Source organism: Pinus tabuliformis, chromosome 9, assembly GCF_031772625.1.
Source record: "Pinus tabuliformis cultivar Carrire ecotype Pingquan chromosome 9, CPIR1, whole genome shotgun sequence".
NCBI classification, from domain to species: domain Eukaryota; kingdom Viridiplantae; phylum Streptophyta; class Pinopsida; order Pinales; family Pinaceae; genus Pinus; species Pinus tabuliformis.
The window spans coordinates 917,233,885-917,261,143 of NC_142307.1; the positions used below are offsets into that span (position 1 = coordinate 917,233,885).

The 27,259-nt window shown below is 39.1% G+C and overlaps 1 pseudogene; it reads left to right on the plus strand.

Annotated features, from left to right (window-relative positions):
- The first annotated feature begins 2,086 nt into the window (after positions 1–2,086).
- Positions 2,087–27,259, plus strand: part of LOC149151731 (uncharacterized) — a 52,058-nt pseudogene continuing 26,885 nt past the window's right edge.

The following is a 27,259-nucleotide window of genomic DNA, read 5'->3' on the forward strand; positions in this document are numbered from 1 at the left end:
TCATTCCTTTTCTTGCAAACATGATGAAAAGAGATATGCTTAGAATAGGAATAAAATATTTGTATCTCCTCAAAGATAGGCCTTAATTAAAAACTTTCTAAAGTGTATAGTCCCCTCATGCAGTTATTACCACAAGAGAGTCACATAAAATTTGGCTTTTTTGTACACTTTTTTCAGCTACAAACATGAGCATTAATTCCACTAGAAATCTATTTGTTCTTCTTTCCGTATAACCCATCTTAGGGGTATTAAGACCACTAGGTATATCCTTCAGTCAATTTTTTCTTAAGGCCCTTTACACAAACATGGTTGGATCTTAATGAAGCAATATACCCATCCCAAGAAGTAGCATCTTCATTGATCCACTAGTAGAAAATGATGAAATTAATGACTAGGTGACTAAAAAAGTTAGTCACATCAATTATTTCAAGCGAATTACTACTAAATTTGAGCAATTTTAAGTGACTGAACTAAAAATGACTAACTTAAACGACTAATTTAGTCTAGGGATAAAATATACGACTAAATAACAAGTGAATAAACCAAAAGTGACTAACTTAAATGACTAATTTAGTATAGGATTAAAAAATATGACTAGATAATAAATGGCAAAATTATTTCATGACAAGGCTACCCTACAAGCCACCAAATTTCTATCATATCCATGAGGTCAAAAAAAAGTTGTGGTTCAAGATATAGCTAATTTGGAGCAAAATTAACTCTAGAGCCTAGGATTTCTTTCCACCTCTAATGTTTATGGACAAAGAGATCAATTTCTAAAGCATGTGGGAGCCAAACTATCACCTTTCCCATGTTGACTCCCTCTATTGAACATCATGGAAAATCTCCATAGATTAGTTATCCTTACTAAAACAAACATTTCACTGGAAATGATCATTAATCCTATGACATTACTACTTCACTATACTTTTTGACCACAAATCTTATTTTGATGTCTACCCTTCTTATTTCATGACAAGACTACCCTACAAGCCACCAAATTTCTATCATATCCATGAGGTCAACACCAATTTGTGGTTCAAGATATAACTAAGTTGGAACAAACTTAGCTCTAGAACCTATGTTATTTTTCCACCCCTAATATTTATGGACAAAAATATATCAATTTTCTAAAACATACGAGAGCCAAAATATTACCTTTCCCATGTTGACTCCCTCTATTAAACACCATAAAAAATCTCCATAAATTAATTATCCTTATTAAACCAAACAATTAATTAAAAATAATGATTGATCATTACCATAACATTACTATTTTTCTACACTTTTTAACCACACAAAACTTGGTTTGATATCACCCTAATTCACTTTTGATAAATCCACCAAAATCCCCTCAAATAATATTTGGTGACACAAATACCTAACAATTTTCATACCATTAACAATTATTTATAATCAGAAATACCTCCTATTAAACAAAAGAAAAGACTCAACATTTTATTTAATGAAATTTAATTCCCCTTAGCATTCTCCACGGTCACATGTGGTCCCTTCTTTCATTTCCTTATAATTTGTGCTTGGGCAGAGAGAGGTTTTGGGATTTTTGAAGCAGGTTCATTTCAGTAGCATAAGAAGAAGCAGAAGCAACAATGGAGAGATTGCAAAGGATATTTTTAGGGGTAGGGTGCATGGGACTGCCTGCTATGGATGGCTCTATTCATTTCCATACAATTTGTGCAGAGAGAGGTTTTGGGATTTTGGCAGTAGGTTCATTTGAGTAGCATATGAAGAAGCAGAAGCAGCAATGGAGATATTGCAAAGGATATTTTCAGGGGTAGGGGCATGGGACTTCCTGCTGTGGATGGCCCTATTCATTTCTGTATAATTTGCATAGAGAGAGGTTTTGGGATTTTGGTGACAGGTTCATTTCAGTAGCATAAGAAGAAGAAGAAGAAGAAGAAGAAGAAGAAATAGAGAGATTGCAAAGGATATCTTTAGGGGAAGGGGACATGGGACCACCTACTATGGATGGCCCTATTCATTTCTATATAATTTGCGCAGAGAGAGGTTTTGGGATTTTGGTAGCAGGTTCATTTCAGTAGCATAAGAAGAAGTAGAAGCAACAATGGAGAGATTGCAAAGGATATTTTCAGGGGCAAGGGGCATGGGACCGCCTGCTACAGATGGCCCTATTCTCGATTCATCTGACCAGGTCTACATTTCTTCTCTTGCTCTCCTCAAAATGCTCAAACACGGTACATATTTCTCCTTTTTCCCTGTCAAGTAATCCAATTATTCGTTCATTCTCTCGTGGAAGATTTCTTGAAGATCTGAAAATATACCTTTTGTTGACATTATTGTGTCTTAGAGAGTTATTATGAGATGGAAACATATAGTATATTCGCATTATTTGAACCTACATTTGTTTTTTAGATTCAAGAAATCGAGAATACATTGAGACATATTTTACCATTTCGGGCTAGAACAAGGGTTCATTTAAAATTTGTAGATTAAACAGTTGACAAGTTCGTCTTTCTTTTTCTTGGTGGAAAATCAATCTATGGTGCCAAGTCCTCTTTCCATTAATAAATTATATTTTGTGGAATTCCTATTAGAATATTTCTTTGACACAATGGTGTTATGTTGGTACTCTACTCACCTGGTGAAAACCAATCCATGATAGTGATCGAAGGTATTGTATTAGTGTTCACAGATTGAGGAAATGTCCTTAACCTTTGTTATCCATACGACCCATTTATATCGAGAATATATAACGGTTACACATTGACCAGATTGCAAGAACCAAAATAGTTATACTCTAGTCTTGGTAGGAATTGTTCACATTTAAAAGTTTATACACCAAATCCTAACTAACAACCAATGATTTAACTACTCCCCTGAAACAAGGAGCGAGTTAATGAAGTGATTTCAATGTATTGATCACATATTTAACAGTATTCAATCTCAACGTAAAAGAGATAAATACCCAAGATTCCAAAACGAGTAATCCTAAACACAATAATAGGCATATTCCTTATAGGACCCAAGTATCCCAACATATCATATAACTCCTTGAGAAGAGTGGTATACTGCCCCCCTAAAGATTTGAGCTGTATTCTGGTGATGGTTTAGTTAGTTTAATCAGTTGCTGCCTTTTCAATTTTCAATGGATAGTGTCCATCTTTGGTTTATAATTCCAACATGAGGCCAACTAAATCTGAAAGGTGTCAGCAACACTAAAATGGATATGCCATTTATTGGCACAGGTCCAAAAGGTAGAATCCAACCTAATGCCATTTGCTGGCAAAATGCTGAAAAATGTCGATACTGCTAGGGAAACCTTTTTCCTTAGCAAGAATTCAAGCTTCCATATCTTACAGGCTCAAAGACTTGTAACTGGAAGGACAATACATACTTCTCTTTCAACCAGTGACGGATGAATTCCACCATTCTCTAGTCCTTGCAAAAGCACTCACATAAAATACCAGAGTAGAGGTTCAGGAAGACAATCACATGGCATCTTATCTAGAAACTCCTACTTAAGCAGGAGAGGTACAATACAAGTGTTGAAATTTGCACTTCCACTTCAAAGCAGGATAATATTCATTGACAAAATTTGTCTGTAAGATCACAAACTCAGAAACCAGTTATTCATAGTGTATATCCTTATCAGTAAATGCCTTATCTTGGATTGAATTACCCTGGCAACTATCTCATATTTAGCAATATTAGAAAATTCCTATCTGTTTGTCTTGTTATTTTTAAGATTCTCCAACAATAAAGAAATATTAATAGATTTAGATTTTAGCATTTATAGTGATTTAAAACCAGAATGTCCTCCTATTGATGTTTCCCAGTTGGTTCCCACTAGAAGCTGTAACTTATGCTCATTTAATATTGAAGAAAATATTACAGCAACAAATGCGGAACTTGATAGCATTGGACTCAATGGTGAAGTGGGATAAATGATTACGAGGCTTGCATGGAAAGTACTCCCAAAGTATCTGTATTTTTGTTTTAGTGGTTTGTTATTTTGCATTGAATTATGGGGTCTCCATCTTTTTATTGCATTTCAGTGTTATCTAGTTAAGCACATTTCACTGAGCCCACCGTCCATGGTTAAGCACATTTCACTGAGCCCACCGTCCATGGTTAAGAAAATTTCACTGAGACTACCATCTAAAACATTCTTAAACCCGACATTCTCATTTAGCTTTCAGGAAGGAAGAAAACATTCTCAGCATTCATGCCTTCAGGAAATATCCTTGCTCATATTTTTGGGTGTGGGACTGTGCAGGAGGCTATAACTAGCTAAATGGAAGCTCAAACTAAGGGTGCTTATAATGTTGGCCTGTGCTATCAGGTGCTATAGGTGGCGGTGCACTTGTTTTCACTGGGTCAACTAAAACTCCTTTCTATGGCTATCAAACTAGAATTACAACCCGATCATAGTTGGTGAGATCTCTACTTCTAGGGGACTAGGGGACTATATGATCTCTACAAATCCCAAACTCAATCGTTTCACTTATATATTTCTCAGGGCTTCTTGGATTTGGATTTTCTACCTTTGTTGCTGAGTAAGTTGTTGGATCATTCACTGGCTCTGGATCAATTGCACCTGGAACTGGACCTATTGCTTAAGTTGCTACGGAATCTACTGATTCTAGGTAAACTCACTTTCGAACTATTACCAAAATGAATTCTCGAATTTGTGCGAATTAATTATTTTAACCAACTGGTCCAAACTAAACTATCCCACCTGGGTCGAATAGTGTGGCATGCAACTCATTATTGGGATCGGTTGGCATAAAATCTATTATTACTTTTTGATTGGATATTGATAGATGGGTGAGGCTTTTGTGCAATTATACTAGTTTCAAGCAAAAACTTAGTTTAGATGTATTGGGTTGTGGACACTTATCAACAATTTCTTATTAGAAACATTTTATGACATATTCCTTAAATGATTTCAAAAGCCATTAATTTATCCTCATTGTCTAACTCATGCAGTACTCATGAATATTTTGTGTGTTTGATTTTTGAGCATTGCAAGAAATAGGTTCTGAGATACTTAGATATCAGTAAGGGGGTCTTACAACTAGAAATGAATGTCTTTTGCTAGAGCCTTGCCAATTTAGAAGTTGGCTTCAGGGTGCATAACCCTAGGTGGATGTGATCGTATCTTTCCTCAGTCTGGAATTAACATCCTTAGTGGCTTCAGTGCCATACCTTGTGTTGTGCCTTGTGGCCCTCTTTGGCTCACAGTTGTCATCTTTGTGATGTCCAGGATAATTGCAACTATTACCACAGTGGCATGTCCACTTTGACAAATATGTGAAATGTGTTAAGACATTTAACCCCTCAAAATCATGTGATGCTACCTCTCAGTTAACCTAAGTACTCTTCGGGCTACAGATAACAAAATCTACAACAAAAACAACTTGCATATCAAATCATCAAAACAAGAAAAATACATACAAAATATATATGTCTCTCTTACCTGCAAAGCTTTTCAGATTCTGTTTGCCCCTTCAACCTTGTCAAAGGTGCAAAGCAACATAAAAATGCAGAATGATTGACTAGATAGAATCATAGAAGTAAGCTTTCTTCAGAGGCACTTGACCAAGTCACCAAAATTATCTGCAAGGGAAAATAATTATCTTTGCAATTTAGAAAATACAACTAAAGACAAGTTTCCATGAATTGCAGACAAGGATATGCACTACAAAAAATTTAGCCATTTAAACTGAAAGAAGACAGAAAATACTCTCTATCATTTCCTTCATAATACAAGTTCCTAAACTACCACAAGTAGCATGATCTCTTTGCTTTGGTTCATTTCATTTACAAAGAGCCACAAATGTGCATTCAAAATTATAGAGGTATTAGCATTCCATTTTCAAGGGATCTTATTCTAAGATTCCTATAGTTAATTTTACATATTGTACTTATATGACTAACATTGATGTGCATACCTACAACTCTACCCTAATCATAGTATGCAGTGCTCCTGACAAGTCAATATGACTGAAATCTTCTGCAACCATCATTGGCAGGCTCAATGGAACTAAGCTATTTCCTTGAAGCTCTGTGCAGTGTTCTTCAACATCAACCTAAGCACAAATAATTATGAATGCAAGGTCATTTTAGTGGGATTTTTGTAGGATATTAACAACAATATCAAGGGTATTTCCTGGAATAACCTCCATCAAAACTTGCACATCATACTCCCGTTTTTTATAATTGTCATTGTGCAATAATACACGATATGGTGGAGATGTCTTCCTTGATTTTATTTTATTGTAGTGACAAGAAAATAGAAAGAGACTTAGAAGATGCATCAAAGGAATTGGACATTCTAAAGACATCATATCTATTTCATTAACAATGAAAATAAAATTCAAGTAAAATTATAGTCACATACACTCTAATAGCCATGTCCTTCGGAGTAGATATCTTTATTTGGCAAAAGTTCTACATAAGACAATATGATGAAAGTTTGAAACAAGAATCTATTCATAAGTCATCATTCTATTTATCGTAGATCAAACTCTGATTCTCAACTAGGTGTTGTTTTCTCAATTGTTGGTGTCTCTATCAATCCACTACGTTTTCCCCATGGTGAGGTTGATCTGATTGCAGAAAACCCCTGGGTCATGAATTTCCTTTTTTATTGTGATATTTTGTCACCTTGGAGACTTTACAACGTTGTTGTCTTGTGGTTTTTCTCCTCACATTTCCCTCTTTGTACATGTAGTATCTCGCATGTGCTTAATTGCTAATTTACCCATAAGGGAAAGCTAATTTATGTTGATATGATTGGGGATGGGGAAGAATTAATCTCAAAGGTATCAAAGTGGCCATCACTTTTGACCCTACTTGAGAGTACAAACTCATATTGTATATAATGAGATGACAACTTTAGAATCGTGGACCTATTTCCATTAATCCTCTTTCATTGCTGTTCGTTTCCATGCCATTTTTTTTCCTTTCCTGCTTTCCATTGATTTTCAATTGTAGAATACTTTGTGCATACCCAGTGATTGAAGGTATGACTGGTAGTAAACTGTGGTTGAAATTTCAACCTTTGAACAAAGGAGAAGTTGTACAATCCTATATCATGAGGATAACTCATCTTAGAGATCAACTACAAAGAGTTGGGGAAAATGTGTCTGACAAGGTATAAGTGATTATGACCCTTAAAGTTCTCCCTCCCATTCGGGAAACCTTAATTACTATGATAAGAAACAACAATGTCCTTCCGTCATTTGATGAAATTTTTGGAAAGCTTACTCAAGAAGAATCAAGGATGATAGCAAGAGGAAGAATTCAAAAGCATGAAGAGGGAGAGCCCGCTGCATATATCACTCATGACAAAAAGAAGAAGAAAGGAAAAGGAGGTCCATCAAGGAAACCTCCTTCTCAAAATGAAAAAGGAAGGAATGATAGATAATCATCTCATATTGAATGTTATAATTGTCATAAGAAGGGTCATTATGCTAGATATTTTCCCGAGAAGAACAAAGGACCATGCTACAACACTAGAAGCAACAACAACAAATACAATAATCATATAAGGAAAGATGATTGAAGAAATAACCGCAATAGAAAATATGAGAGAAGAAGAAGAGATACCTGAAGCGACTGTGATGAAGATCATCCTTTTGAAAAGAAATCAAGATTTCCCAGATATGAAAGTAATGTTGTAAATTAATCTGAATACATTCTTATTTATGCTCTTACTAGTTCTTCTTCCCCAAATTCTTGGGATAGTTGGTTGGTTGATAGTGGGGCCACTCATCATTTCTCTAGATATAAGGAATTTCTCTCTAATCTAGTAGAGAGGGAGACTAAGCTGAATATTATTCTTGGAGACAACTCCACTCATCCCATAAAAGGTTTTCAATCTGTCAAATTTCATTTGAATTTCAGGGAATCGGTTTCACTACATGATGTTATGTATGTGCTAGGATTAAAGAAGAATTTGGTATCTATATCCGCTTTGGAAGATAAAGGGATGAAGATTGCCTTCATAAAAGGGAAAGTTTTGACTTGGTCCATAGGGTCTCCCATGAGAGATGCATTCACATTGGGGTCAAGATTTGAAGGACTCTATAGTCATTGGAAGACCACTACTAGCACTGGTTGATAATACTAATCATCTAAGTGAATTATGGCACCATAGGTTGGCTCATCTACATTATGATGCTCTTCCGAAATTGAAGAAATTGGTTTCTGGCATTCTCGATGTTCAAGCTCAAGATGATGGAGTATGTCCAGGATGTGCTAGTGGGAAGTCGACTAGGGGACCATTCCCCTCTAGTGAGAATATGACATATGACATCCTCCATCTCATTCACTCTGATATATGTGGTCTGATGCCTATACATTCCATTAGTGGATATCTCTACTACATCACTTTCATTGATGACTTTTCAAGAAAAACATGGATATACTATTTGAAGCATAAAGACAAAGCATTTGAAACATTCAAAGAGTTCAAAGAATTGGTTGAAAATATAACATGGAAGAATATCAAAATATTCAGGTCCGATAATGGTGGAAAATACATGTCAAATGAGTTCATTGATTTTTTCAAGAAAGAAGGAATCAAGAAGGAAACGATTGTGATATATAATCCTAAACAAAATGGATTAGATGAAAGGAAGAACATGTCTATAGTAAAAGCTACCCATGAAATGCTCCATGATCAAAAGTTTCGAAAGTTCCTTTGGGTCAAAGCTTCACATGCTATCATATATGTTCAAAACAGGGTGCCTCATCAAGCCTTGGAAAATAATACCCCCGAAGAAGCATTCATAGGTGTGAAGCCTGATATTAGCCACCTTCGTATCTTTGGATGCCCCGTATATTTTCATGTGCCGAAGGATAAAAGGAACAGGTTAGATGCTACTGGAAAGAAAGGTACGTTTGTTGGTTATTGTGAAAATTCTAAAGAATATATAATATACATTCATGTTCAAAGGAAGGTTGAAATTAGCAAGGATGTAACATTTGATGAAGATGAAGCTCTTGGAAAAGCAAGAGTCCTTCCTCCACCTCCTCTTCCTCAAAAGAGGAATGATGACATGGATATTTTATATGGTCCCTCCATACCTGAGTCTAAGACTAATATTGTTGATGATCCCATGGAGCCTATGGATCCCTTAGATCCTCCTCCAAGTGATCCTCCTACTAGGAAGAGACCACTTTGGCTTTGTGACACTCTACAGGATGCTAAGAGACATGTTCTCGTTCAAAGATCATTTAGAGAAAGGAAACAACCATGCAGGTACCATGCATATGTTGCAACCATGAGCACTATGATTCAAGCCAAACCCTCCACATTTGAACAAGTTGTAAAAGAACAAGTTTGGAAATATGTTATGGTTGAGGAATATGAATCTATTATGAAGAATGATGTATGGGATGTTGTGTCTAGACCAAAAGGGAAATTTGTGGTGACTTCAAAGTGGCTATTCAAGATCAAACATGGTGTTGATGGTAGCATTGAGAAATATAAGGCAAGGTTTGTGGCTCGAGTATTCTCATAGAAAGAGGGAGAATATTATGATGACATATTTGCACCTATGGCTTGATACAAAACTATCGGTTTGATAGTTTCCCCTGCTGCAGGTCAAGGATGGACCCTTCATCAGATGGATGTAAAGACTGCATTCCTTCATGGCATATCAAAGGAAGAAATGTATGTTGAACAACCACAGGGATTTGAAGTGGAGGATTGAAGAACTCATGTTTGCAGGTTGAATAAGGCATTGTATGGTTTGAAGAAATCTCCTTGAGCTTGGTATGCTCTCATTGATAGTTATTTGATGAAGTTGGGATTCACAAGAAGCAATTTCGATCCCAACCTCTACTTCAAGGTAGTCCAAGGTATGTCGTTGATTTTGGTTTTATATGTTGATGATCTATTCTTGACAGGTAGTGAGCGTCTAATGATTGAGTGTAATAGGGAGCTAGCCTCTAAATTCGAGATGAAGAACCTTGGACTCATGCACTACTTTCTAGGCCTTGAGGTCTGGCAAAGGCCTGGTGAAATTTTCCTCTCACAAGAAAAATACGTTGTAAAGCCACTGGAAATATTTGGAATGACAGAATGAAAATTCATGGCTACTCTGATGGAAATAAATTCAAAGAAGTTGTGTGGAGAATTTGCAAGACCGATTTGGTGAATCCCTCCAAGTATAGACAGTTGATTGGGGCTCTAATATTCTTAGTGAAAACCCATCCATACATATGCTGCGTAGTGAATACATTGAGTTAATTCATGATCGGGCCCCTCCATGCACATTGGATCGCTGCCAAACACGTTTTGAGATACTTGCATGGGTCAATCACACTTGGCCTAAGATATTCCCTGAAGATGTTTGACTTCATGGATACACCAATGCAGAATTAGAAGGAAATGTTATTGACAGGAAAAATACGTTTGGATGTTGTTTCAGTCTTAGATCTATTGTGATATCTTGAATCATCCGCAAACAGAAGTTTGTAGCATTGAGTACAGTCGAGGTAGAGTATATTTCTGCTAACACGTCTAGTTGTGAAGTAGTTTGGTTGAGGAAGCTCTTTGGAGAACTATTTGAACAGTTTCTGGACACTACAGTGATATATTGCAACAGTAAGAGTGGGATCGATATGGAAGAGAATCACATGTTTCATGAAAATTCTAGGCACATAGAGATTCGATATCATTATATTCGATACATGGTGCTCCCCTATCTTTATAGGGTCAGAGATGTTTCTCCCCTATTTGGTGTATATAGAGTATACCTCAGTTGGTATCATACCCACAAGTTAAGATTGTTCAGAATATCACTCCTCGTTTGGCCAACGGGTTGAGAGTGTACTTTCGGTGTTCAAACCAAGTCGATTATGATGCAGGTGTTCTACCTCATGACTATTGGGGGTCATTGATGGGAAGATCAGTAAGCAATAGGATTGGGTTGATATTTGCTCCCCTTTATGGTTCCGGGTTGAGAATGAGCTCCCCAATGTGATTCTAGGGTTGAAGGTGTGCTCCCCTATATGTTTGGATATCCTATTGCTCAATATGGGTGGAAGCTAGTGCTCCCTGATTCTTCTTCTTTTAGATTCAATAATTTTCAATAGATAGAGTTGAGCAGAGATGGATAGATATTGGAAAGTGGAATTCTTCCTACTTGAGAGGGAGTGTTAATTTATGCAACTAGGGTAAAATTCCACTTTATAATTCTCATATGACATATATTAGGATTTCATTGAGTTTCTCTTTTCGAGAGGACCAAAATCGACCTAACGATCACCTCATTTGGACAAGCAGAAGTTGGTTTTTGAATTTATGAACCCACTCATGTACATTGGACTAGGTCGGCCCTATACACATGTACAATTGGGCAAGTCAGCCTCAACATTAAGTTGACCATCATGAAAGCCTATAAATAGAAGAGACCTCAATATAATTTGAATATCATCATCAAGCAGATTCTTATCTACTCATATGTTTGTTTGGATCGCTCAGGTTCATCGAAAGAAGTTCGCTTAGGGTTTGAAGTTTCTGGTCTAAGGCTTGCACGTGTCTAGGGTTTATGTTTTCCAATCGCATACATGGATTTGGATAGGTTCGGCTCCAGTTGCTTGCTTGCCATGTTTTAGAGTGCGACTTGGAAGGCACAATCACTCGCATGACTGCTTGAAGGGTGCGATTGGGATTCGAGATCAGATATAGATATGGGCAGATCCATGTTTTTGTGCATGGTTTTGGACACGATGGTTTTCAGTCCATGGTTTTGAATGCGATGGTTTTCATTCCATGGTATTGGATACTTAGGCATGTATAGATATGTGTTGTAACATTGAAAGGAACATAATGAAAAATCAAGCAGGTAGTCTCGGTTTTGGGATCCAAGGGAAAATCTCTGTGTATATGTGTTTTATGTGTTATGCTCTCGCATTGTTTATTTTCTATGTTTTAGAATTCGTATGTGAGTAATTTATGTACAGGGTTAAAACCTACATTTGGTATCAAAGCTATTTTGGCTTCAAGGGGATGCCTTTGTGGCTGAGGGGTTTTGCTTGGGCCTATGGTAGACTCTGTTCAGTGGGAGATCTACGAGATCGATTCTAGTGGTGAAAGAAGATGGTGAGCTGTGGAAAGATAGAGATCGAGAAATTTAATGATCAAAGTTTTGAATTTTGGAAACTCAAGATGGAGGATCTGTTGGTGGATAAAGATCAGTGGATCGTGGTAGATCTGGGTACTAAACCAACAGGAGTGTCTGAAGAAGAATGGAATAAGTTGGATCATAAGGCAAAGAGCACAATACGATTGTGTGTCTCAGATTCAGTATTGTTGAATGTATCAGGGGAACCTACGGCAAAGGCTTTGTGGGACAAGTTAGGGACTTTGTACCAATCTAAGTCTCTTGTGAATAAACTGTTCCTGCGGAAAAAGTTGTATAACCTGAGGATGAAATATGGAGACTCGGTGATAGAGCATTTGAATGCGTTTAATACTGTGGTAAGTTAGTTATCGTCTGTTGATATCAAAATTTCAGACGAAGATAAGTGCATCAGTTTGTTGTGTTCTCTACCAGATTCATGGGATAGTTTAGTTATTGCAATAGGTAGCAATACAACTACCTTGCAGTTTGATGAAATAGTCTCATCCTTTCTGACGGAGGAGATGAGACGGAAAAATATGGAGAGCTAGAATGGTGATGCCTTGTCTGTACGAGGACGGTCCTAGAACAGAAACAAAAACAAGTCATCAAGTGGGAGATATAAATCTAAAGGGAGATCTAAATCTCCAGGAAATCCTGTAAAGGTGGTTTGTTGGAAACGCAGAAAGGAAGGGCACTACAAAAGGGACTGTAAATCTAAAGCTCTTGATAAAGGAAAGGGATCTGATGATGCTCCTTCTGCAGAGGCGAAAACCACCTCAGATGAAGGTGGGGATGTGTACTTGGCTTCTTCAAGTACACATGTAGATCATGTTAGGCATGGTTGATTGAATCAAGTGCATCCTTTCACTTCACTCCGCATAGAGAGTGGTTCTGTGAGTATGAGAAATATGATGGTGGTGATGTATTCTTGGGGGATGACCGGAAGGCTAGAATCATTGGTCGCGGAAAAGTAAAGTTGAAGTTGCAAGGTGGAAGTGTTAGAACACTTCTAGGTGTTCTGCATATTCCTACATTAGCCAGAAATCTGATTTATGTAAGAAAGCTGGATGATGCAGGTGTAAAAACAGTCTTCAAGAAGGATACCTACAAGATAGTTCACGGAGCACTGATATTGATGCGAGGAGTTCAGATTGGAACTTTGTACAAGCTTCAAGGTACCACTGTTGTTGATGGGTGCAACAATTCTGTGGTTCCTCAAAAGTGGAGAAGAAAATATAGTGGTCTCTGGAGAGAAGACCATGCTGTGGCATCAAAGTCTTGGACATATTGGAGAGAAGGGCTTTCAAATACATCATGGTAAAGGTATGGAAGAAGGTATGAGCAATAGCTCTCTATATTTTGATTTCTGTGAAAATTGTGCATATGGGAAGCAGAATCGGGTGAGTTTCCCCTTAGGTGGTAAGAGGACGAAACGGATATTAGAGCTTGTGCATAGTGGTGTGTTTGGACGTGTGAAGGTTCCATCACTGGGTAAGTCTGTGTACTATGTATCATTTATAGATGAATTCTCAAGGAATACATGGATATATTTCCTTAAGAAGAATCTGAAGTCTTTGATAGGTTTAAATAATTTAAGGCTCTGGTGGAAAACTAGATAGAGAAGAAGATAAAGGTGTTGAGGTCAGATAACGGTGGAGAGTTTTGCAGCAAGGAATTTGAAGAATTCTATAAGAAGTGTGGTATAGCACGACAGAAGACTACTCCATACACACCTCACAAAAATGGAGTTGCAGAAAGAATGAACAAGTTGTTGATGGAAAGGGCAAGAAGCATGCTCAGTGGTGTCAGGTTAGGACAGGAATTCTAGGTAGAGGCGATGTAGACAACATGTTACTTGGTCAACAGATCATCTTCATTAGCATTGGAGGATAAGACTCCACAAGAGGTATGGAATGGTAAGAAACCCTCTCTTTCACATCTGAGGGTATTTGGATGTCATGCATATGTACATGTTCCAATGGAGAAAAGAACCAAGTTGGATAGTAAATATGAAAAGTGCATCTTTATTGGGTATAAAGACGGTTTTAAGGGTTATAAGCTTTGGAACCCAGTAACAAGGAAGGTTGTGTATAGTCGATATGTGGTGTTCAGAGAGGTGAAAGATGTTATTAAACATGATGTCCAACCAAAGGAGCCTGAGAAGATAGAGTTTGAGCTTAAGGAGGAAGAATCAAAATCTATAGCAATGGAGGAATCAGAAGATGAAGAGCCACAAACTCTGGGTGTGAAAAGATAAGTTCCAGAAAGAAGGCAACCAAAAAGGTATAGTCCATCTGTTTTTTGTTCAATTTTTTATTTATCTATTACTAATGATGACCGCAAAACTGTGAATGAAGCAGTAGATTCAGAGGATGGAAAACTCTGGAAAGAGGCCATGGTTGATGAAATGGCATCTTTGCACAAAAATGAGGCATGGGATCTGGTGGAGTTGCTGGCTGGAAGGAAACCCATTGGCAGAGAATGGGTGTTCAAGAAGAAGACAAATGCAGAAGGAAAGGTGGAGAAATACAAAGCTTGGTTTGTAGTAAAAGGTTATTCCCAGGTGCCGAGAATTGATTTTGGTGATATTTTTTCTCCTATTACCAAGGTAGCTTCTATTAGATTACTTTTATCTATTGGTGTTGCTTTTGATTTTGAGGTAGAACAGATGGATGTGAAGACAACATTTCTTCACGGGGAACTGGAAGAGGAGATATACATGAAGCAACCTAAAGGCTTTGTGGTGAAGGGTAAGAAAGAGCTAGTATGCAAGTTAAAGAAGTCTTTGTATGGGTTAAAACAGTCACCAAGGATGTGGTATCAGAAATTTGATACATTTATACAGGGACTTGGCTTCACCAGAAGCAAAGTAGATCACTATGTGTATTTTAAATTAATTGGTGACCGTGTTATTTATTTGGTCTTGTATGTGGATGATAAGTTGCTGGTTGGAAATGACAAAGGAATTATCTAGTATTTGAAGACCCAATTTTCCTCCAAATTCGACATGAAAGATCTTGGTGTTGCAGACAATATTTTGGGCATGGAAATTAAAAGAGATCGAGCAAAGAGGAAGATTTGGTTAAACTAGAGGAAGTATGTCGAGACAATATTGTAGAGGTTTAATATGTAGGATAGTAAATCAATGAAGGTTCCTATTCCTGTAGGTGTAAAGTTATATGTTGAACAGTGTTCCAAGACAGAAGAAGAGGAAGAGGACATGTCACGTGTTCCATATTCAAGTGCAGTCGGTAGCTTGATGTATGTGATGGTATGTACTAGACTAGACATTGCACGTGGAGTGGGAGTATTCAATAGGTTTATGTCAAAACCAGGGAAGGAGCACTGGACAACAGTGAAGTGGGTTTTCAGGTATTTGCGTGGCACTAGTGAGTATGGCTTGTGCTACTAAGGAAGACTAGGATTGGACAGAGTGTTCGATATTTGTGGCTTTTTTGATGCAAATTGTGCTGGAGATCGGGATCAAAGAAGATCTACAAGTGGGTATGTGTTTAACCTATTTGGAGGTGCAGTCAGTTGGATGAGTAAGAAACAATTTGTAGTGGCACTATCAACTACAGAGGCAGAATACATGACAACCACTCATGTAAGCAAGGAAGTAGTTTGGTTGTAGAGATTGTGTTCAAGTATGGGGTTAGTATAGGGAGCTATAAGGATAGACTGTGACAGCCAAAGTGCAATTTTCTTGGCAAAGAACCCTACTTATCATTTAAAAACAAAACACATTGATGTTCAGTATCACTTTGTGAGGGATATGATAGAAGACAAAAAGGTGTTGCTAGTAAAGGTGGACACTTTGAAGAATACTGCAGATGCATTGACAAAATTTGTGAGCTCTAAGAAGTTCTCATGGTGCAGAGAAACAATGGGTGTTGCAGGGCTGGATAAGTGACTAAGCTCTCCTGTGGTCCCTTGTGGAAAGAAAACAACAAGTGGAAGAATTTTGGGTTGTGTTATCTTCTTTCCATGACTAGTCCACATAGTTAACTGGGGGTTAGAGGGAGGGTAGAGCCCCCCCTTCGTTGTACTGATTGCGCAACGGGGGGGTCATAGAGGGGACACCTATATTAGGTTGGGAAAACCTACCTAGGGTTTTGTGCATGGTTTTCACACATGGTTTTGGACACGATGGTTTTTGGTCCATGGTTTTGGACGCGATGGTTTTTGGTCCATGGTATTGGATGCTTCGGCATGTATAAATATGCATTGTAACATTGAAAGGAACATAATGAAAAATGAAGTTGGTAGTCCCGGTTTCGGGATCTAGGGTAAAATCTCCGTGTATATGTGTTTTATGTGTTATACTCTCGCATTGTTTATTTTTTGTGTTTTAGAATTCATTTGCAAGTAATTTCTGTATAGGGTTAAAACCTACATTTGGTATTGGTCGCACACACAAAGAGTCTAAGGCAGTGACTAGGGCATCATAGTTGCTTGTAGGACAACTTGAAGGGAACGACTAAGGCTCTGAGGCAGTTATGGGTTGATTTGACCAAATTCACATGCATGTAGTGGCTCAAGGAGCGATTAGGGCACCTTAGTCACTCGCATATCATCTTGCAGGGAGTGACTGAGGGTTTGGATCTGTTCTGCTCCACAGTTGCATGATCACAATCAAATTCACTAACTCATAGTGCCTCAGAGAACGTCCAGGAGGTCACAGTCGCTCACAAAATATATTGATGAGTGTGACCATGTTTTTGAACTAGGGTTTGATAGTTGACCATAGTTGACTATAATTGTTTGATGGCTGGAAGGTTTCTTTTTGTTGTATAGTAATTTTGGAAGTCTGTCTCTAATTTGTATTGGGTAATGCAAAAACAAAAATTACGGTGATAATTTATGGATGTCCTAATAAATATAATGCTACTGTTTTTGGTATTTTAGAATGTTTTCTTATGTTTAAATGCACAAAAATCGAGAAAAATATAATAAAGGTGAAATTATAGAAAGCTAATCATGTCGAATTTTATCTAAAATAGTACTAAAATGACCTAGACACCTACTTAGATATGCCAAATATTCACGATGTTCAATGTTTGATGTAAAAATTCATTTCAAATGAGAGATCAAGAACATAATATTCAGTAAACCAATGCCTTTTATGGAGTCAAAAGAGATTGAAAAGATAAAAAGTGAATAGGGTGGAAGACAATCAGAAGCATATCACTAAAACCTTCGTAAGAACAAAGAATAAGCAGAGATGAAAGCCTAAGAAAATATTGGTTGCAAATGAAAATCTATCTTTATTATCAAAAGTAGTTGGTAGAACAAAGTCCTAACAAGTTTGGACAACACACATTGTCACACGGAATAAGTCGATCATGCGGACAAGATAGACCTTCCTAGAATATAAAGAAGACCTAATGACAAGCAAACCAACCAGACACTATCTTTCTCTAAATATGCTTTGATAAACAATAGCAAACAAGTGTTTTTAGGGCCTACCTTAGGTCCAACGCAAGCTTGTGGATGCCCTCGCTTCTTTGATCCAAATGAGCACCTTTTCGCGAATCTGCAAACACAAACAAGGCAAACAAATTAAATAGCACCTGAAAAGCCAATTGCATAAAACATATTTAACATGAAAGTCAAGGAGTCCATGAAACAAATAACATAAGATACTTGTTGAGAAAATTGAGTTCGATTGTATTAATTCAAAAGAAGAAGAACTTTACAACCTTTGCCTTGACGCTATACAAGCTCCTCCCAGGGTCCATCAAGAAGTCTCCTCTACTTTGACAAGTTTCACTCACTCCCCAATGAAGCCAAAAAGATGTATGATCTCTCCTCTTAAGCTCAACTAGGAAGTATTGATTTCACCAGCATTTACCCTAAAAAATGTTTAGCTTCTAACCTCCTCAGCAACCAGCCCAATGCTTGTATTTATAGTGCAATGGAGGGAGGTTACTAGGTCCTCCTTCAAAGGGATAAAGCCCTTCTTCAAAGGGATAGCTCCTCTCATCAAGGGATTAGCTCCTTCTCTTTTGGGATGCACGAACCACCTCAGAGCGAACAATCCACGTCAAAATTCCTTCTAGAAACCTCTAGAATTAACCCAAAGTGAGTTTTTTAAGATAAAACTTGCGCCTTTTGACTTTCACAGGGGTCCGCACCTACACCGTTAGGGACAGAGCGGGCAGGTCCGCAGCTTTTGTACACAAAAGGTGCGGGACCGCAGGTGACCATGAGAGAAAGTGTGGAACCAGAGTTACATTGATTTTTAATGTATTTCTCTCATTTCCAAAGCTTGATTTGAAGAACTGAGGTCTGAGACTTGCTTAGGAGGACAATACAAGTAATGATAGACCCATACTGACTGCAAATAATCATGGTGACGATATTTTTGTGTAACAAATTGCCCCCTAAAGTGCGAAGTCTGTAGTAGATGAGGATTTCTTATCATTTAGGAAGAGTGAAGTACTTTATCATTTCGAGGATCATCTTGTGGAGAACCCGGTTGGAACCTGTAAAAACATTCAATGCAAGATATATATATGAGATCATATCATCGCTGAGGTAGGCATTCCCATGCTCAGATCAAAACTGACTAGAAAAACTAACTACTGCTCTGATACAGGAATGATCTTGTAAAACATCACAAGTATAGACTCATGTGGACACAGTATGGACGCAGCCATCTATTTATGAATAGTCCATTATATAATGAATACAAAATTCCTCGTAGCCTGGATTGTGGAAACTAGATCCAGGGTCTTCATTTCTACTTTCCCGAAATAGTACGATTCTATCCATGTGAATGAATGTGTTGATGTCGAACATGGTAGAAACCACTTGATTACCAGTCAATGATGTAAACTATTAACAAGTGTGAGAGAAACCACCAATGATGTCAATGGCTCTCAAAGTACCCAGTACAATCCATGAGATGCGAATAAATGTGTTGATGTCGAACATGTCACAGAATCCTTTGATCGAAAGTCAATGATGTAAACTATCATCAAAAGCGAGAAACCTGCCATTGAGGCATGCAGACTTCAAGGAACTGACGATTCCTAGATCATCTTTCTAGATAATGAGCTGATGTCGATAGAAAGCGATCCGTCGTAGGCAAGCCCACAACACGAAATCATAGATCAAGTTGAAGAAATTTAGTTGCAAGGACTGACTCAGGGATGATCAAGATGGATGACAGATATTTTGCAGATGAATGGCTTATTGGCAGTGACCTCTTGAACACATAACGACATGACAGATGGCTTGGTCACAATTGACCCAAAGTTAATACCCAGAAACCAGTTGAAGACTTTCAATGTGGTTTGATCAATTGTTAGGCAAAGGATTTCCCAACCAAGGTGAATAAAAGTGTCGTGTTCAAGAGTGGTTACAAAGTATGACAAACAGGCTCATTTTTCTCTCTTTTCCCCCACCATTTCTGGCAAGTACCTCTTTATTTTTAACAAGCTTGAGGAGGATAACATTTGCTTGATTATAAGCTCATCCTTCGGATGTGTCCAACTTAGTTTAAATTCGAACCCTAAGAAGGAGTGGTTCTTTCCTGTTTGTAATTGAACAGGTCCTTTACTGTGAAATTTTGACGAGTCCAGTATAGGAGAAACTCGGCGTTTTTCAATTTTAGAGAGTCTGAAAAAACTTAAGAAGACTCCAGGGTTGACCTTTTTCATAAATTTGTGTCTCCCAAGCCCGAAAAAGTATAAAATAATACTTGAGAGAACCGCTTGATCTTTTATGACCAAGGAGTACTTTTTGTCATTAGTGCCCTTGACCCGAAAAAGTAAAAAAACGATCAATGGCACGTCGTTTTATGACCGATATCGAATTTGAAACGACAAAAATCCGGCAATCTTTTCATGTTTTTATAGTCGGAAAAGAGATGTAAGTGGACCGTCTTTTAATTCCGTTTTAACGAGTTCAAAAGAAACACTCGGCGATCTTTTCATGTTTTAGGAGTCAGAAAAGAGCTTAAAGATGACTCTACATGTTTTTTCGTCGAAAATGATAGATTTCGCCTGAATAATCCTTTATTCTGCACAAAAACACAAACATTACTCATACCTGTTTGAAATGGATAAAAATGTCGCAAAATACCTTTTCAAAGTGAAACATAAACAAATTTGCAATTTATTTACTCAAAAAACTTATAAAAAGGGCCTTTGTCAATTCATTTTTACCGTTTGAGTTTGGGTGAGAAAATAGTGCTTTTGCTCAGAAAACTTCCCGTGAATATTGTGGAAAATCCAACCGTCGGAATCGAACACCGTCTTCTCCAGGTAATCCACATCATCCCACTCTTCATTTTTAACCATTTAATTTTTTGTTTTAGTCCTTTATTTCATTTTTGGGAGGGTTTTTAGGCGCAAAACCCGTGCGCGGGGGCCCGCAGGTTTACCATTGCGGGCCTGCGGACCCTGGCTTTTTCTCCATTGGGAAAAAGCTCGGGGTCCGCACCTTCCGTGTAGACAAAGTGCGGTCCCACGCACTGTGTCTAACCTCGAGGGTGCGGTCCCTGCCGCAACGGTTTTGAACCCAAAAATTCTCAAAAATGAACCACACAAAATAATTTCTAGCATTTTAATTTGTCTTTATACTTGATGCAGAGAGTACATCATGCTAGATTGGCATGAACGAGAGCATGAGGACGTGGATGCCGCCGCATGGAATCATCAGCCTTCACTTGATGCTTTGAGGGCATGCAGATTGTACAAATTCTGGTCCATTCCTGGCATGAGGGCTCAGGTGGATTTCTTACAGTGGCTGGTTGACAGATGGAGCATACAGGATCAGTGCTTTTTCATCGGCGGCCATCAGCTCGAAATCGAGTTGGCAGACATATATTTCTTGATTGGTTTGCCTAAGAGAGGCGAAGACTTGACTCTGCACGGGACTAGGCCAGGTGGCCAGTCTGTCGATAGCCTCCGGCTAGAGTACTGCAACAGCCAGGCTAGAGACAAAGGGATAGACATAAAGACGATATCCCGTCCTGAGCTCATGGTGATTGCATTCACTATCACCAGAATTTGCGGAGCTGCCGCATTACATATTGCCACCGGATCCCAGATGCGTATGGCAGTTGATTGCTTTCGAGGCACCATCTTCAACTGGTGCGATGTTGTGTTGGCCAATGTGAAAGGCCAACTAACCAGGGCCAAGAACGGACGACTAAAGACCTTTGGTTATGGGGCTTTAGTCGTGAGTTTTGGCCTAGAGAGGGTTCCTATGCTGATCCCACAACACCTTACTGTTGGAGTTGGGCTTCCTCGAGAGCCCAAACTGATGCGATGGGTCGCAGTCATGGCCGTCACCTGGACGAGAGGACAGAGGTTGCTCGATTCAAACCTGAGTATTTCCAATGGCTGGAAAACCAGGTCTTTTCTATTCAGGACTTCCCTTATGCTGGGATAGATTTTCGTGGTGACCCAGACATGGTTCTTCCACCAGGAGAGCAGTGGGATGAGTCAGGTAAAATCCTTTTCAACATTTTTCCTATTTTAATTTTTTTTATTTTTCCATCGTCTCAAAACTGATAGTAAAAATTTTAAAATGCAGATGTGGGTCCACAGCGACCAGCCGCTCTCCGGCCTTTCGAGAGGAAACAACCAGTTGCACCCGCACCAGCCCCACAAGACGAATCAGCAGAGGTTTTGGCCGAGTTGGAGGGTCATCTCGAGCGCTTGACAGGAGATATTCCTGAGACCACTATAGACAACATTCCTCGTCGACTTCAGCGCTATGTGATTGGGGTCCTGGGACCTTTTAGGAGGTTCCTTTGCAAGGTGGCCCGTGCAGTGGTTTCTTATAGAGATCATCACCAGTGATAGGATGATCGCCTATTGTGGGCACATATGACATTTTTGTTTTTTGTACTTATCATTTTTGCCGATCATAAGGTGTTTTTCAACCTATGATCGAGGACGATGTATTTTTTGACACACTCCTATATATATATATCACTATTACCGGCTTATCTTGTAAATCATGTTATGGAATGGTTTTAAATTTACATGTATGATTATTGCAAATGTCTATTTAACATTCGAGAAGCAATTGCATCTGCTAATGTATTTAAAGACCTTGGAATATGCTGATATTCAATATAATCAAATTCACGTTCCAAGAGACGCACTCTCAAAAATAATCTTAATAACACTGGATTTCTAATGGCATACACTCTATTAAGCTGTAATACAACGAGTTCAGAATCTAACCTCACTATCAAACTCCGAATCCCAAATGAAATAGATTCAGACAATAACTCAATCACTGCACTATACTCGGCAATGTTGTTCGTTGTTTGACCGAGGCTTACCCCATGCATAGATACTAACTCGTCAGAGGGCGAATAGATAACCCAAGCTGCGGAAGAGATGTTCGTGTATTACGACAAGCACCATCAGCGAAACCAATGTATGTTTGGAGAGGCATCGACATCTGCAATATCAAGAGTAAAACCAAGATAAGCAGGAATAATGACGAAAAAAACACTCTCTAAGCTAAGCACACTGTTTAAACTAAAACACACCAGCTAGAAAGAAAAAACTATCCTAACTAAATCTCCATACCCATTCTTTTAAGCATAATACCTCTTCAAGTAAAGGCCATTTCTGGGTTTACCCAAAGAGTCCCCATCAAAGTCTACCAATTCATAGGCCCCTTTGGCTAGCTTTCGCTTGACAACATAGGGACCATGCCACATAGGAACGAATTTTCCAGCGCCTAATTTATCATTAGCTTGATCATAAACTAAGACTAGATCTCCTTCCGAAAAATTTCGAGGGGTCACATTTCGATCATACTGAGCTTTCATTCGTTTTGCGTGAGTCTCGATCGCCAATGCAGCATCACGTCGATTCTCATCTAATTGAGCCAAGTATAACAAACGCTTTTCCTCTTCGGAAGTGGCTGGAAGTAACTCGATGGCCATTTGCAGTGACGGGATTTCGCATTCAATGGGTAACACAGCTTCCAAACCATAGACTAGTTGGAAAGGAGTGAACCCTGTTGATGTTTTTACTGAAGTTCGGTATGCCCAAAGCGCTGAAAATAGCATGTTGTGCCAATTCGACCGATGAATCCCAATGATTCGTCGGATCATGATAACTAAAACTTTGTTGATGGATTCAACCAGACCATTCGCTTGTGGATAATAAGGGGTTGAACTATCGTGACGTAAACCAAGCTGGCCTGTAAGTTCGGTCATCATAACGTTTCGAAAATGACGCCCATGATCAGTGATTATCGCTTGCGGGACACCAAACCTAGCAATTATATGATTGAACACAAAAATTGCAGCTGTCTTGCCGTCTGCCTCAAATGTAGGCATCGCCTCGGCCCACTTAGTAAAATAATCTACCGCAAGGATGATATACGCATGCCCCCCGGCCGAGTGAGGGTTACATGTAATAAAATCGATACCCCATTTGGCAAAAGGACCAACGGAAATTATAGGGTGGAGAGGAGCAGGTGGAGCGCGCATCTTACGATCAAAAATCTGGCAGTTGTGGCATTTTCGGACCGCCGTAATACAATCTTTAAATAAAGACGGCCAGAAGTAGCCAGCGCGCAATATCTTTTGGGCTGTGGCAAACCCAGACATATGACCGCCACACGCTCCAGAGTGACAGTCATTTAGAACCCTTTCAGCTTCCTCGTGAGTTAAGCAACGTCGAAAAACAGAATCCGCCCCACGGCGATAAAGAGTATCTCCAATAATCCTGAATTGTTGGGACTGGAATCGAATTTTTCGACGTTCTGACCTTGAAATTTCTGGCCGAAAGGATTGGGTCTGGAGATAAACGATGATATCCCCATACCACGGATCTAAAGTGCTGATTAGAAACAAGGATTCGTCCGCAATGGGCTCCTCCGCCACAGTTTCCGTGTCAGCACGCGGGAAGTCACACATTAACTCCGCAAAAACTAAAGATTTCTTAGACTTAGATTTCTCAAATTCCAAGTCGAACTCTTGCAGGATAACGATCCATTTAGAGTACTTGCCCCCTAGCAATTGCTTGGTCAAAATGTAGATCATAGGGTTGCAATCCGAAATTACCATAGTTTTACGTAGTAGAATGTAGTGACGAAAACGTTGGACAGCTTGAACGACTGCCAATGCCAATTTCTCCACATGTGAGTATTTTAGCTCAGTTGGATTTAAAGTTCGACTAAGGTAATATATCACATGTTCAGTTCCTGATTCATCTTCCTGAACTAAGACCATTCCAATGGTGGAATGAGAGGCGGCGAGATACAAGAAGTAATCCTGGTTGTAGTTGGGAGGATGCAACAACGGTGCATGGGTCAACGCGTGTTTGAGTGCATCAAAAGATTTCTGAGCTATCTCATCCCAATAGAATTGAGTGTTTTGCTTCAACAACCGGGTAAAACCCTTTGTAACCTCGGCGTAGTTAGGAATGAATCGTCGTAAAAAGTTTGCTTTCCCCTGCAAACTTTGGAGTTGGCGAAGACTCGAAGGAGGAGGCAATTTGATGATAGCTTCGACCTTTGAGGGATCAACGCGAATGCCGGCTTTCGAAACTACAAACCCCAGCAATCGACCTGTTTCTATACAGAAGACACATTTGTGTGGGTTCAACCGAATACGATAATGCCTACACCTCATAAAGATTGCTCGTAAATGGACGAGGTGATCAGCTCGATGTAATGAATGAGCAGGCAAGTCATCGAGATACGGTTGCACAATGTGCTTGATGTCATGAAACGCATAAGACATCGCCCTTTGAAAAGTTGCTCCGGCATTCTTAAGCCCAAAAGGTAATTTGCAATAAGAAAATGTCCCCCATGGACAAATGAAAGTCGTTTTTGGTTGATCGGCAGGTAGAATGTTGATTTGATTGTATCCGGAAAAACCGTCCATAAAGGAGAATATTTCGCTGCCGGCACAATCATCAATGATTTGATCGATATAGGGAGTTGGGTAATTGTCCTTTGGACAGGCTCGATTAATGTCCCTATAGTCGATGCATATTCTTATTGTTCCCTGCTTTTTGTTAACCGGAACAATATTCGATACCCAATCCGTTAACGGGATCGGATAAATGAAACCTGCTTTCAATAATTTTTCAACTTCTGCTTTAATTGCAGCAGCTTTTCGTGGGTGAATCTGACGCAAACGTTGCCGGACGGGTTTAGCGTCCGGGTAAGTCTTGATTTCATGAACAACAATCGCGGGATCAATTCCTGGCATTTCCTCATAGGACCAGGCAAACACGTCGCGGAATTCTTGAAATAGGGCCTTATATAATTGAATTTCGTCATCTGTACACGAGGCACCTATATGAATGTTCTCAACAATTCCGGGCTTAACCGAAATGTCAATAGGAATAGTTCGAGAGATGTTTCCCAAATTTAACTCTGAATCGGGATGTTTCATTGGATTCTGAGGTTCCTTGACATATTCAGTTGTAAAAATTGATGAGAAATCATTTTCAAAACGATCATCCTCAGGTAAAAACGAAGATCTGTGATGGAGATCTTCCCATGGTAAATCATCTACACATAGGATTTCACGAATTTGCTCATCAGAGTGAACAAGTTCAGAAAACGTAGTTAAATCCGAGGTTGATGTGAAAAGTGATTCCTCACGGACCACATTCATTAAGTCATTTTCGGTTGAACATGGGTCGGCAAAAGACTGCACAGCTTCATAGGCAATTTCATATGGACTCAAAGGCATGGCATTACCAAATGAGTCTATCTCAGATTCAGAAGGGATGATCCAAGGATCATCATAAATAATGGTGTCTGATGTAATCATATGAATGGTTGCAAATGAAGATGATGCGTTGATTGGAGGAAAAGGAAAAGTTCCCAGTAAACCGACATCTTTAACTAATCCTACTCCAACATCCTTATATGGGATAGTCGTTTTACTAACATGCTGAATACTCTCCGAAGAGGCTGGGTCGGATGAAAAGTAAGCCAGCTGGTCTATTGTTACGATCTTTCCATTGTGTGGAAACTTTATTACTCGAAAGACCGATGAAACGACCGCTGTCATAGCGTAAGACCAACTTCGACCCAAGAGAAGGTTGTAATCTAGAGGGGCATCAACCACCTCCACATCTAGACTAACGGTTTTTCCTTCAACCCCTATAGGCAAATCCTGTAGAATGCCAAAAGGATGAAACCCACGGCCATCAAAGGCCTTTAGAATTGTCGGGGATTGATTTAGCGAAGGAGAACCAAGCGATCTCCAACACTGTATCGACATAATACACGTTGAGGCTCCCTCATCAATTACAGTCCGATGAATAGGCCTGTTTTTGACTATCACTGGAATCTGGAAAGCCATTTGATGAGGCAAACGCAGTGTACTATTTTCTAGATCGAAAATTATTAGGTTTGGGTCCTGAACATCAACAGCTCCTATAGCCGACAAAAGTAATTTACGTTGTGCTGGGCATGATTGCAGCACTTCCAAAGCCGACATTGCTGAGGGTGAAACAGCTAAATCCTCAACAATGTTATAATTCTGAGCCACTCTCGCATGTGGATTGAAAGCTGACTTTCGAAGTATACCCTTGGCGGGCAGTTTGATTACCAAGTCTGGATTAGGTTTCTCGATCTGTAGTGGATCGGAACCGGGAGCTGAGGTTGATGGATTAGAATGAGAAGATTCTGCTTCTTTACCATCAACAGGACTCTTACTACCATAATCTTGCGATCGAGTCGCAATCCTAACATGGGACATCATCAGTATGGGTTCTTCATTGGCACTCGAGGATGAACCTATCATCTTACTGTCTTGAGCTGGAAACGGATCCTTCAAAACAGCAGGAGTTTGGGAACCCTTGACAATTTTTGCAACCTCTGCACGATGAGGGTAGTCTCTTGTAAAATGTTCATCGTCACAAATGAGACAAGGATAACGAGGTTTGCGCTTTTCATCATTGGATTCCGCCTTTTCAGGTTTCTCCTTTGAACTTTTGTCCATTTTATTCTTCTTCTTTCCTTTCTTCTTCCCACCGGATTTTGATTTGGCTGTAGATGACTCTACAACGTGAATATCGACGGAAATCTCTGCAGAAGAATCTCCTGTTGGGGAATCAGGCAAGGTTATAATGGGAGAAGAATTCTTGGAAGACTTCTCACTTTTAGTGTTAACCGTGCCA